Source organism: Chelonoidis abingdonii, chromosome 18 (assembly GCF_003597395.2).
Source record: "Chelonoidis abingdonii isolate Lonesome George chromosome 18, CheloAbing_2.0, whole genome shotgun sequence".
NCBI classification, from domain to species: domain Eukaryota; kingdom Metazoa; phylum Chordata; order Testudines; family Testudinidae; genus Chelonoidis; species Chelonoidis abingdonii.
This window is the reverse complement of record NC_133786.1, coordinates 19,680,712-19,692,864: the sequence shown is the minus strand read 5'-3', so window position 1 is coordinate 19,692,864 and position 12,153 is coordinate 19,680,712. Positions and strand designations below refer to the sequence as shown.

General features: G+C 50.5%; 1 protein-coding gene across 5 annotated transcripts in view; it reads left to right on the top strand.

Annotated features, from left to right (window-relative positions):
- Positions 1-12,153, top strand: part of BCL9L (BCL9 like) — an 89,354-nt gene that overhangs the window by 48,119 nt on the left and 29,082 nt on the right. Inside the window, exon 1 of one of the 5 annotated variants that reach the window (XM_032777131.2) lies at positions 2,100-2,214. The exons of the other annotated variants lie outside the window; for them this stretch is intronic. The gene's annotated coding sequence lies outside the window, so the exon portion shown is untranslated. Of the gene's footprint in view, positions 1-2,099; positions 2,215-12,153 lie in introns of those variants that run through there. 5 annotated transcript variants of the gene reach the window in all.

Sequence of the window (12,153 nt, the reverse complement as noted above, 5' to 3'; positions counted from 1 at the left end):
CCACCTGCATCACCCACTAACTCCCAGGACTGGGCCTGAGGGATTGGTTTAGTGATCTCTCTCTCTCTCTCACACACACACACACGTGTCAGTGAAGGACTGGAAATGGCTTAGGAATACTCATACCTAGGATTGCCAACCCTCCAGTATTGTCCTGGAGGATCCAGGAATTAAAGCTTAATCTTTAATTAGAGATTGTTGTGGGATGAAACCTCCAGGAATACATCCAATCAAACTTGGCAACCGTACTCATATCCTCAAGAAACTCACTCTTTCTCACCTCCTTGCCAGCTTTGTGGATGTTATAAATTAACAAGGCATCTTTTCCTTCTGTGCAGGAGTCTCTGTAGGGAGCACTAGGAAAAGTTGTTTGTTGGGCCTGACCCCTAAAAAGTAAGCTGTTGTGTGGCATCACTGTGCTGCTGTTAAATTTCTGCCATGCCTCACTCGAGTAGGGCTGCATTTCAGTGCTGGGGGAGCGATTCCTGTCGTTAGTCTGCTGTACCTCGTAGGGTGATTGGAGAATTAGGAAAATAGAGTACCTAAAGGGCTTGGAGACACTGGTCTTTTTGCTATAGAAAAGCAGAATAACCTGAGACTTGGGCTAGTGCTGTGGAGTGTGTCTCACTTATGTGCGCCCACCAGAATGGGAAAGCCTGAGAAACTTCACGTGAAGGTGGGAGGAAGTCTTCTGGGACAGGAAGCACTGTGGAGCTGTGATGCCCTTTCAGGATGTTAGGGGGGAAAACCCCTAGTGGTGTCCAAATCCTGCACAGCAGTGCAAAACCCAAACTCTGATACAGTGGTGGAGAGGGGGAGTGCTCTGTGCTTGCTCATCCCACTCTGGGCTTTTCTTTCCCCTTCCCCTGTCTCTCCCACCCCCAATCCAGAGGCCCCTGTGCTGAAGTTTCGACACCCTCAGACTGTCCCAGCTCCTTCCGCTCTGGCGATCTCTTACAGGCAGCTGCCACTGCTTTGCTAGCAGGATTCTAGCTGCCTGCTCTGACGCTGCACTGTAAAAGCCATGTGAAAGGTCGCCCACGGTGGAATTTCCTGCCAAGCAGATGTGTGGCTATTTCCCCTTTAACCTTAAACCCCAATGCGCCTTAGTCATGACTGCATGCAAATAAGAGCAAATGGGGGTGTGGGGAGCTGCCGGGAAAAGGAAGCGACCTCAGTCAAGGTTTAAATATAGAGCCAAAGTTTTTCGCTGCATGCCAGGCCTGTTGTTTATAATCTTGGAGGAGTGTTCGGTGGCTTCTCATGTCTCATCTGAAGCCGAGGCTCATACAAGGCAGCACAGTTAGAAAGTGTGCAGTGTGAGAACAGTACAGGGCAGCCACCCCTGCACTCCCAGCTGTCTCCATCATTTCCCTGCATGCCAGTGCCTCGCATTGGTGGTAGTGTTATACAGATGTACGGCTCTGTGATTTAAGCTGCTCACTAGGGTATAAGTAGTCTAGCCCAAGTCCCCTGACGCTACTCAGAGGTGATCATGCCCTTTATGCAAAGCTGTTGGGGCTCAGAGTGGGCCATCAGGTCAGAGTAGGGGAACCTGAATCTTTCCCAGTCAGGAGTACTTTAGAGGCTACCCAGGAAAGTTAGGGCTGCAACTGATGTGTGTGGTATGTAGAGAAGGGCCAGAGCACACTTACGTAATTTAAATTCCCCCTGCCCTTGGGTAAAAATTAGTCTTGTTCATTGCCCTGTAAGGCTCCACAGAGCCGAACCTTTGCTGGTCCCTAATAAAGCAGAACGAACGCAGCAGCTACCCTGCTCTTTGATATGGAGATACGGACTTGTTTGGACTACAGGTCCCAGCATGCAACCTGACTGGTTTACTGGATCTGGCCAGAGGATTGCACCATGGGAGTTGTTGTCCACATGGGCTGCACCCCTGTTCAAAGCAGGAGGTGATGACAGTTTGCATGGCTTAGAGTCTCTGTTTCTGGGAGGATTTTATGCAGATTGTTGAGGAGCCTTCAACTGCACTAGGATGGGGGAGTGCCTTGAGATTTCCCTGGCAGTTCACAGCAGAATTCTCCATGCACTGTTTATCTGAGTTGGCATCAACTGGGTTCCTGCCAGTGGCGCATAAGGGCTACATGGCTCTACTCCCCCATGCCATCTGCAGCACTTGTAGTAACTACTCCCTGGAATGCTGTTGTTCACAGATTCAGGACTTGGGGCCAAGGGAAAGGGTCCAAATTGCAAGTAAAACCATTGCTGTGTGGTGTCAGAGTTGTCTGCCTTGCTGGAGGTGAGTGAGTTTGCCAGTTCTCAGTCCCAGCTGTTGTAAGGCCTGGGAGTTTAGCTGAATCCCCTGTGCAACTGTGACACCTAGTGGCACAAGATCATAGTCCACGGGCCAGGTTTAGAGACAGGCTACTCACCAAGACACCACTAAAAGTCTCCTCATTGCAATCTCTGGCGTGCTGAGGTTGGGTTGAGCTGGCTGACAGCTCCTCCATGTTGGGATCTGAAGGAGAATTCCCTCAATTTGCTACAAGTTTCTGGAGTGGCCTGTGGGTTTAATCCCAAGAGGCACCGACCATCCTCATGCGGGCAGATCCAAGAAGACAGAGTAGGCAACTCTGTGTGAGGGTCTCACTTGCGTGGAATGTACCTTGAGTGCAGACAGGGAGTGTGAGTGGCCTGTCTGATCCCCTGGGCACAGGGTTCCCGATGGAAATGTATGCCACACCTGTGAAGGGAGAGTTTAGTCAAAGGCAGGAGCCCCCTGGGTTTTTTTGCTTGCGGAGGTGTAAGTGGCCTGGCCTGCATTCCCTGACACTGTAATGCCCCATGGGTGAGCCCTGAGAATAATGAGCTTAGTAGCCTGTTCTGAAGCTGCTGGCCCTTGGGAGATGGGACTGTTGTGGGAGAGACTGACCTTAGTGGTGTTAGAGCAGGGAGAAGCTCAGGGAAGGGAGTCTGGGTATTACAGGCCAGGCACTGACTTATCCCGTTCTCCTCTGTCCGAAGGGGATGATAGCTGCTTCCCTCATGAGTGCAGCCCCTTAAGACTCTCTGCTGAAAAGGAGCTACAAAAATGTAAAGTATAATTGTTCCCTTCCCCTCTTGGGGCTGAGAGAAGTGATGTTTGTGCCCTTTAAGAGTTGTCTGTGCTCTGTGTGGGAGCCCTGCCCCAGGCACGCTGGGCGGGAGGCTAGGTGCTGGGAGCTCTGCATTTGATGTTACTAGGTAATACCTGAGCTAGTCTGTATCCCCCTGGCCCCAGGAGATGAGGCTGAGTCTCAAGTGAGTCACTGGCACTTGCATATGACAATCCCTTCCTGAACGCCTTTGATTCTCAGGTAATGGAGTGATAGTAGCTAGCAGTGCCCTAGGCCCAGTGAAGCCCTCTGTGCCCAGGGGCCAGGCTGCCTGCAGCAGAGGGGTGCGGAGAGGAGGAACGTTAGAAGGAGACACTGAGGAAGCAAGTTCACTTATAAAGCAGCTGACCCACTCCACTGGCAGCGGCTGCTGCTAGTGATTCAGAGCTGCCTCTAGGAGAAACTAGAGAGACCAGGTGGGTGAGGTAATATCTTTTATTGGGCCAACTTCTGTTGGTGAGAGAGACAAGCTTTCGAGCTTACACTGAGCTCTTTTTCAGGTCTGGGAAACAAGAGTGTCATAGCAAATTACAAAGTGGAACAGATTGTTTAGCATAATAGTTAACACACATTTCAAGGGACCATTCAAGGTGAAGTGTCTGTACACTGGTTCCTCCCCGACCTCCCAAATCAGGTGAGCAGCTTGAGCTAAAATAGCATTAACCCTTGAGCTGCTGGTACGAAAAGATAGCTGTGGTGCTTGAGGTACGGACTGTTGGTGTTGTATTGTACAGAGGCCTACTGTCTGAAATACCCAGGGACTCCTTTGGAAAGCCACATGGGTAGATAGGGCATGCAGGGCATGGTGCCAGGTACCGATTGTTTTAGTTCAGCCTTTGGCATGGGGAGTGAAGTACTGGGTGGAGCGCCTCTTGAATGGGGAGCCAGGTGTGATCTTGGCGGGAGGGAGAAATTGGGGGCTGGGTACCATGTGTGAATTGGGGAGGGGGTAGATTTGCTGAGGGAAGGAGCCCTCAGGGATGATGGGGAGCCCAGCACTCCCTTCTCATGCAGTGCAAACACCTGCTGGGCACCACAGGCCAGCACTGTCTTGGCAACACATGGCCTGGCCAAACCTCGAGCACCTGGACTGGGAGGGCCTCTTCATCACCGTCTTTCTCATCCCCTCCTTAGCAGTGCATAGCCTTGTCACAAAATGTCCAGGCCTTTCCACATTCTTTGCCAGGTACTAAGGGGTTTGGGCTGCCTGCAGGTGAGGAGTGTAGCACTGCAGCACATTCAGTCATTGCCATCTCTGCTGAAAAGGATCAGTTAGTGCCAAGTGTAGTGCTGTGTGACAAAGTCCACTCACTGGAGCGCACCTCCTGCTGTCCATTACAGGGATTAGCTCCGCCAGCCGGTGTGCCCCCTCCAGGCAGTGCCTCTCCTGTCATTGTCTCTACTTGCAGACCAGTCTCAGTTCAGGTACTGCAGCATTCTCTTCATGATTCAGCCCTCCGGCTGTATCACCATCCATTTCTTCACACTTCTGGGGGGCGGGAGGGAGAAGTATCTTAGTTCAACCATCCAGCCACTTCCCTAGTGGCAGGTGTGGGATGACCTGAGCCCGTTCAGTACTCTGGGTCCTAACCCAGGGACCCTGTAGATAGCAGCCTCCTGCTGCATCTCCTTAACTTCACTCAATGCTGCTTCTGTTCCCTGGGCCACTTCTCTGTAACCTCAGCACCTTCTTCACCCTCTTCTCAGGGCTCTCAGTCAGCCAGAAGCTCCCTCTTGCTCCCTCAGTCCCTGCCAGCATCTGCTCTGTCCAAGGTGCTACCCTTCCTGCAGCCCACTAGGAACACAGGCCTTACTCCTTAGGCTCCCTGCAGCAGCTGACTGTCTCTGCCCTGATTGACTGCTCTGTGCAGCTTCTCTCCAATTGGCTGATCCTTGCACAGCATCCCTAGGCTGCTTTTAACCCCTTCCTTTTCCGGTGTGGGGTGAGGATCTCATCATGTGATGTGTTTGAACAGAGGCCACCAAATAGCCATGAAATGGGAATGGCTTCCATTCTCCTGCTGGGTTTAGATTTAGAGGCTCCACAGCCCAGGACCTGCTCTTCTCAGCAGCCCTTCCTGCTCTCCTGCTGGAATTTCTTCCTCCAAAGACAAATCCTTTGGCTCTGCCAGCTGCAGCTGGTAAATGTGACTAAAAGCACCTGTGCTGCTCTCTTTCAGGATGGGAGCACTCATGCTTTCAAGGGCCAATGCACAATGCGCATATAGAAAGAAAATTGCTGCCACAGAAAGGCACAGTTGTTATGGTGTTAAAGCAACAGGTAGGGACTTGGCAATATTAGTGGACTACCAGCACTCATGCCTGGTCCTGATCCAGGTAAATGTGGGTCTGCAGCCTGCTCCTGATGCCTGTCCTCTGCATCTCTCCTGCCTGTGGCCCCCCTCACTGGCCACTCCCTGGAGTCCCAGATCATAGTATTTTGTTTAATCCTGAAGGATCCCAAAGTGTTTCATAAACTCTATACGCAGCCCTGCTGAAATACTCTCTACCCCAGAGGTGGGTGCATCAGGCATGTGCACTGCACAGTGACCAAGCCCAGCCTTGTCTCTCCCATAGCACCTATGGGAAAGCAATGATGAGCTGGGGTTTCAGGGTCTTGCCCAAGAGCCCTGCACCTGTGGGATGGTTAGAGTGGTGGGGGGCAGAGGTCCACACCCAGAGCAAAAGCCAGAGGCTGCAGAATTCCACAGCAGGTCACTGCTTCAGCAGCACCAATGACATCAGTACACCAGCATGGTGAGAATAGCATAAGGGGATCCTGTTATCTTATGTAGTGGCTGGGCCAAGGGGGGCTGGAGTGCAGAGCTGCACCAGGGCTGGCAGCCTCACATGGGAGAGCGGTTCAGATAGGGAATCTGCAGTTTTCCCCTTACATGCTGCAGTCCAGATCTCACCAATGCTCTTGGCCCCACTAAAGAGCTGCATGTCATGGCAACTGAGGGATTCCCCAAGAATCGTCTAGGTAACAAAGAATGAGGACTAGGCTGAGGTCCTTGGATCTTTTGGGTAGCAGAATAGGGTGTTGGGGGCAGGACAAGGTCTCAGGAGATTCTGGGTAACAGGATCTAGGGCTGTTCCTCGGGCACTTGGGGAGGGAGGTTAATGTTCATGAATATGTCTCTTACCAGGACCTGCTCTGCCTGAGTTCAGCTGTGCTGGGGCTCTGTTCTCTGCGAGGCCCAGCTCCGACTGAGCAGTGCCAGTACCTCCCCTTGTAATTTAAGAGTTCTGAGATGTTTACCAGATGTGGGTATGGGCAGCTGGCTCCCAATAGCAGCTTGTGATTCTGGCCTGTTCTCTCACACAGTGCGGGAGAGCTCCTGCCTCAATGGAAATCAAAGCTCCCCAGCCCTGAATAGCCAGCAAGTGCCTAGATATTCGTGGCTTTTTTGCCTGAGCTCCGGATCACTGCACCACTGTGCAAATAGGTGATGGTCACATTAACACCATCCTATACCGAAAACCAACCGACCGCTATGCCTACCTTCATGCCTCCAGCTTCTATCCTGGGCACATCACACGATCCATCGTCTACAGTCAAGCACTGAGGTACAACCGCATCTGCTCTAAGCCCTCAGACAGAGACCAACACCTACAAAATCTCCACCAAGCCTTCTCCAATCTACAATACCTGCACGAGGAAATAAGGAAACAGATCAACAGAGCCAGACGTGTACCCAGAAGCCTCCTACTGCAAGACAAACCCAAGAAAGAAACCAACAGGACTCCACTGGCCATCACATACAGTCCCCAGCTAAAACTCCTCCAACGCATCATCAGGGATCTACACCATCCTGGACGATGATCCCACACTTTCCAGGCCTTGGTGGCAGGCCAGTCCGTTGCCCACAGGACAACCTCCCAACCTGAACATATTCTCAACTAAGTAACTGCACACCGCACCATTGTAACTCTAGCTCAGGAACCGATCCATGCAACAAACCTCGATCCCCAAACTTTCTGTCCATATCTAACACCGCGACACTACGAACCTAACGCGATCAGCCAGCCAATCACCGGTTCATTCACCTGCAACGTCCACCAATGTAATATCCGCCGTAATATACGCCATATAAGCCAGGCAAAGCCCTCTGCTATGTACTTCGGCCAAAACTGGACCAGCTTACGAATAAGGATAATGGACACAAATCAGATAATAAGAAATGGGCAATAGTACAAAAACCTGTAGGAGAACACTCAACCTCCCTGGACACATTATAGCAGATTCTTAGGTGGCCATCCCTGCAGGCAAAAAAACTTCAGGACCAGACGTTCAGAGAGAAACTGCTGAAGCTTCAGTTCATCTGGCAAATTTGCACACGTCAGCTCAGGATTAAACAAAGACTCGGATGGCTTTTCGCCAACTACAAAACAGTTTCTCCTCCTTGGGTCTTCACACCTCAACTGCTGGAACAGGGCCTCATCCTCCCTGATTGAACTAACCTCGTTATCTCTAGCTTGCTTGCATATATATACCTGCCCCTGGAAATTTCCACTACGTGCATCTGACGAAGTGGGTATTCACCCACGAAAACTCATGCTCCAAAATGTCTGTTAGTCTATAAGGTGCCACAGGATTCTGTGTCAGAACAGCTGTTTTTGGATCAAAAAGCAGAAGTTTTAAATTCTGGTCTCTCTCTCTCTGGTCAGAAGTGACTTGAGAGCCCTGGACCTCAGAAACGTTCCTGTTGAAAATTTTTTGGTGAAATCAGTAAGTCTCAATAAAACACTTTGGTCTCCACAAAACAGCATATTTCTACAAAACTACATCACTGAAAATATTCTGACCATTGCTACTCTTGACCTCTAGGATTTTCCATACGAGATGTTATTGGCCAGTACTAGTGACTCCCAATAGAGATCTGTAGGCAGGGGGTCCTGTTGTCTGGTGGGGAGCAGTCTTTGGGGTCTTTATTTTGCTGACCTATGAAGGGTGCTTAATGGGCTTTCTGTGGAAAACAATAGTTCTGGGCCCCTTGTTTCAAAGTAAGGACTTCCTGGTTGAAGGTTTGGGAGTATCCATGAGGTACTTCAGATCAGGGCCTCTTGTGGCATGATGGGGGCAGTTTAGCAGTATGTGAGAGAGTGTGTATTTGCAGTAGGAACCTATCTGTTACCAGAAGGACTGGCTGGAGGACAGAGGCAGGGATGAATATTTCTGCTTGCCGCATTGCTTTGTCATGCCCCATCTCTCCATGTATCAGGGGGTAGCTGTGTTAGTTGTTTTTGTAGATACAGACTAGGAGTCTGGTGGCACCTTAAAGACTAACAGATTTCCATGCATCTGAAGAAGTGAGTTTTTTTTACCCACAGAAGCTTATGCCCAAATAAATCTTAGTCTTTAAGATGCCAACGGGCTCCTTGTTATCTCACCACGTGTCCACTCATTGGGCATTTGCATTCTATGGGGCATGACAGCACAGCACGTGGAGAGCCCAATTCTGGTTTCACCTGTGCCCAGTTAACTCCAGATTTACTCTGCCCTGTTATGACCTCTTGACCAAGTGTCTCCTTGCTGACGAGTGGAGAGGTGTCACTGACATGGTCAGTCTCCTTCGTTCTCTAATTGTCTTGATTTTTGGTTTTCCATGCTTCCTTTCTTGCTGTTGCTCTGTCAGTGTGCCGTGCGCTCCCCTTTTGCTGGCTGGTGTGACTGAAGGATTGCACTGCAGTGGTATCAGTCTGCATTGAAATGTGGAAGTAGCAGGGCAGGCGGATTGGCTGCTGGGTGGCTTCCCTGCTGCTTCTGGAGGTGGGGGGCGGGGGAGCCTCTGTGTTCTTGTGGCTGCGTCAGGAATCTGTGTTATCGTCCTTTCAGTATGAGCAGGAATATGATTCACCAGAAACTCCTCCGAGAACACACCAGGGTTTCAAGTTGCTTGAAATATCAGCTACCAATTCTGGGACTGAGTGTGTGTCAGGTTCACTCCTCAGCCTGGAGTTTCCTCTTCCTCCATCGATCAGACTGAGACTGCAAGAGACTTATTGAAACCAGCTTTTTGTTTTATTTTTTTCCTGTCTAAAGGTCTTTTGATTTAGGTCTGCGGCTTGTTGAATGTGCAGAGCACCAAATACTTGCCTGTAATGTTTTGCAGCCATCTACAAAGGAGTGTAGAGGCATTTATTAAACTTCACTTATCCCTTAGCGCACTAGGTTATGCTCTCCATTTACTGATGGTGACACTGAGGCACATAGACATGAAATGTCTTGGTCAAGGTCGCTCAACGAGACAGTGGCAGAGCAAGGAATAGAATCCAGGAGTCCTGGCTCCTTGCTTTAACAACTAGGAATCAAAAGTTGCTGCTGTCTTTAAAGCTGCCAGGTGAGGGTAAAGTTTCTGCTAAACCCGCTGTCTTGTCACTAATTGTCAAGGGAGCCACATTTCTGTGCAGCCTCATTTTCTTTGATGTGTCCTTTCCAGGGATATTTTGGGTCATCTGTCACCCTGGGTCCATGTAGGTGCTTCTCAATGGATTTTCCATGGTCCGGTTGTTTAACATGTCTGCTGGACAATTTCCCTAAACCCTTCATCTGCCTCTTCCCCCAGAAGTCCATCATCTCCCTGCAGAGAGACTGATGGGGGAAGCGGCTTATCTCTCTGTGTATCTTCAACACGATGCAACTGTTGCTACTGCCGAAGGCACTGTAAAAACTTGCAGTCAGTCACTTCTGGCGGCAATCCTGTTGGATCTCACAGAGTAAGGGAGGACAGACTTCATTAGAATGTGAGTAGGAGAACCTCCCCAGAGAAACCTTGGATTAGCAGGGGGGCTTGAGTCAGGATTGGGGATTGGCAGTGTTGAGGGAGGGAGGAGCCACGGACTGAAATAACAGGGGCTGCTGATTGGCATCAAGGGCACTGACAAAGCAGTGTGTGGGGAGCCCAGGGCTGGAATTGGTAGGGGTCTGCTGGTCAAGATTGAGGAGGCATCAGAGAGCTGTGTGTGGCTATCTGCACTGTGTTTAGCTCAGGGAGATGGTGATAACCTTTCATGAGCACCAAACTCACCTGATTCTGTAACAGAAGGGGGAGGGAACTGAGGCAAATGCCTGATCTAAAGAGAAATCTTCTGAAGCCATGGCTTGACGAGGCAAATGGGGGCAGCTCACTGGCAATGGTGGTCACTAGGCTCCCCAGGGTTGTTCCATCCTAGTCTACACTAATGTTAACACGTGTTAGCTAACACATTTTTACATTTGACTTATTTTCCAAGTCCAGGCATGGCCTGGAAGGGGCTTTGCTAATTGCCGTAGAATGGAGCTGGGCTGGGAGGAACCAGGACTCTGCTCTGGAGAATCCCTTGCAATGGGGAACTTTTATTTACAGGGCACCTCATATCCAAATGCCTCCCAGTGTCAGTGAGATCTGAGAGAACCCAGCCCCAAAGGCAGCATGGCCTAATAAACAGCAGAAAACAGAGTTCTCTCTAACTCCTCTGCCAAACGCAGCAGACAGGGCCCCCTCCAAGCCCACAGTCCAAGCTATGGGAGACTTGGAAGGAAACCATGGCTACTGCTCAGACAATTTCCGTGTCTTAGTATGATATGGACACAGTGTCTGTGGGGAATGTCTTTGTCTGTGCCTGGCTGGGGTGCCTCTGGGGGGGCCTGGTATGTGGATCTCTGTTGTACATGCAGGATGTAAACAGTTTTTGTTAACTTTTTAATTTAACCATTACCTTTCCCCTTCACTATTGTAACGATTTATCATCGCTAAAGGGGCAATCTGTATAGCAGGTTCATTGCATCAGCCACAGAACCGTAACCACCATGATGGTGCTGTGTCCCACTTTTGTCTGTGCTTGGCGGAGCTGACTCTTGCCCAGACCATGAGCACTCTGTCCTGGTGCTGTGCAGTTCAGAGGGGCAGCCAGATGGTTAATGACTGAAGAGAGTACAGTGGCTAGTCAGCTGTTCCCTTGAGCTGGCAGCACAGGCCCCAGCCCCTGTGGAGCCTGTCAGCAGAATCCATAGTGATCAAGGCAGTCTGCTCACTGGTTTTGTCACCCATGGACAATGGAAATGTTCCAGGCATTGGGACTTTTATGAGAGAATCTCTGAAACCAGTTTTAAGTGTTCCTTGTCTTGTTTCTAGGGACTTTCAAGCCTGCTTGGATGGGATGGCTGGTGGGTCTCAAGCACCTAGACTCTCTAGAACCCATGGGTTTGAGTTCTAGCAAGACTGTCTCAGACCCTAATCTCCTCCACCCAGTGCTAGCAGCTTAGTAGGTATGTGTGATTTGTGTACTCAGACTTAAGCCCAAAGGCCTCTTGTCTGCCCTGGATGGCCATTAAGTGTCACCAAGCCTAGGCGCATTTCCTAGGGGTAGGAGTTTACACTCCAGTCCTTGGCCATGATTCTCCCCATCACTGATGCATACAGTACTGTGCCCTCCCACCTCCCTGAACTGGCAGCATCCTGGTGCTGCTGGGTGTCCTTGGTGAAGCACTTTGAAATCCATTTCAATGAGGTGCAGTGTCTATGTGAAACTTTGGACACCCTGCTGATCTCAAAGCATCCTGCATGCTGTGCACAAGGGGTGGCTACTGAGAGGAAGGATGGCATCATCTCTCTGCCTGCCAGTGGAGCCCCAGCCTCAAGTCAAGTGTGTGACCCGCAGGGCCTTAGTGCAATGTGCTGTGTAGACTGCTGGCTTCTCTGGGATCTCACAGCAGCAGGAGCTGCTGCAGGGCTTGCTGTCTGGAATGCCGTGTGGCAGCAGCAGTGGCTTCCAGAGGGGCTGAGGGCTCCCTGCAGGCAGCCTGTGTGCTTAATGCTGCAGTTTGCACCATATGGACCTTCTCCTCCTCTTCGCTCATCCTCCCAGTGTCTCCTTCCCTGTTTGCTCCCCTGCCCCTGCAAGCAGTTAGATAGAGCAATTGGCCAGGCACTGGGACAGCAGCACTGACATAAATCTCTCCTGGTGTGGAATGAGGGGTATAAATATCCAGAGAGTGATGTGATCTTTCCAGCTGCTATTAATAGGTCCCTGGAGAGAGAGAGAGCAAGCAAGC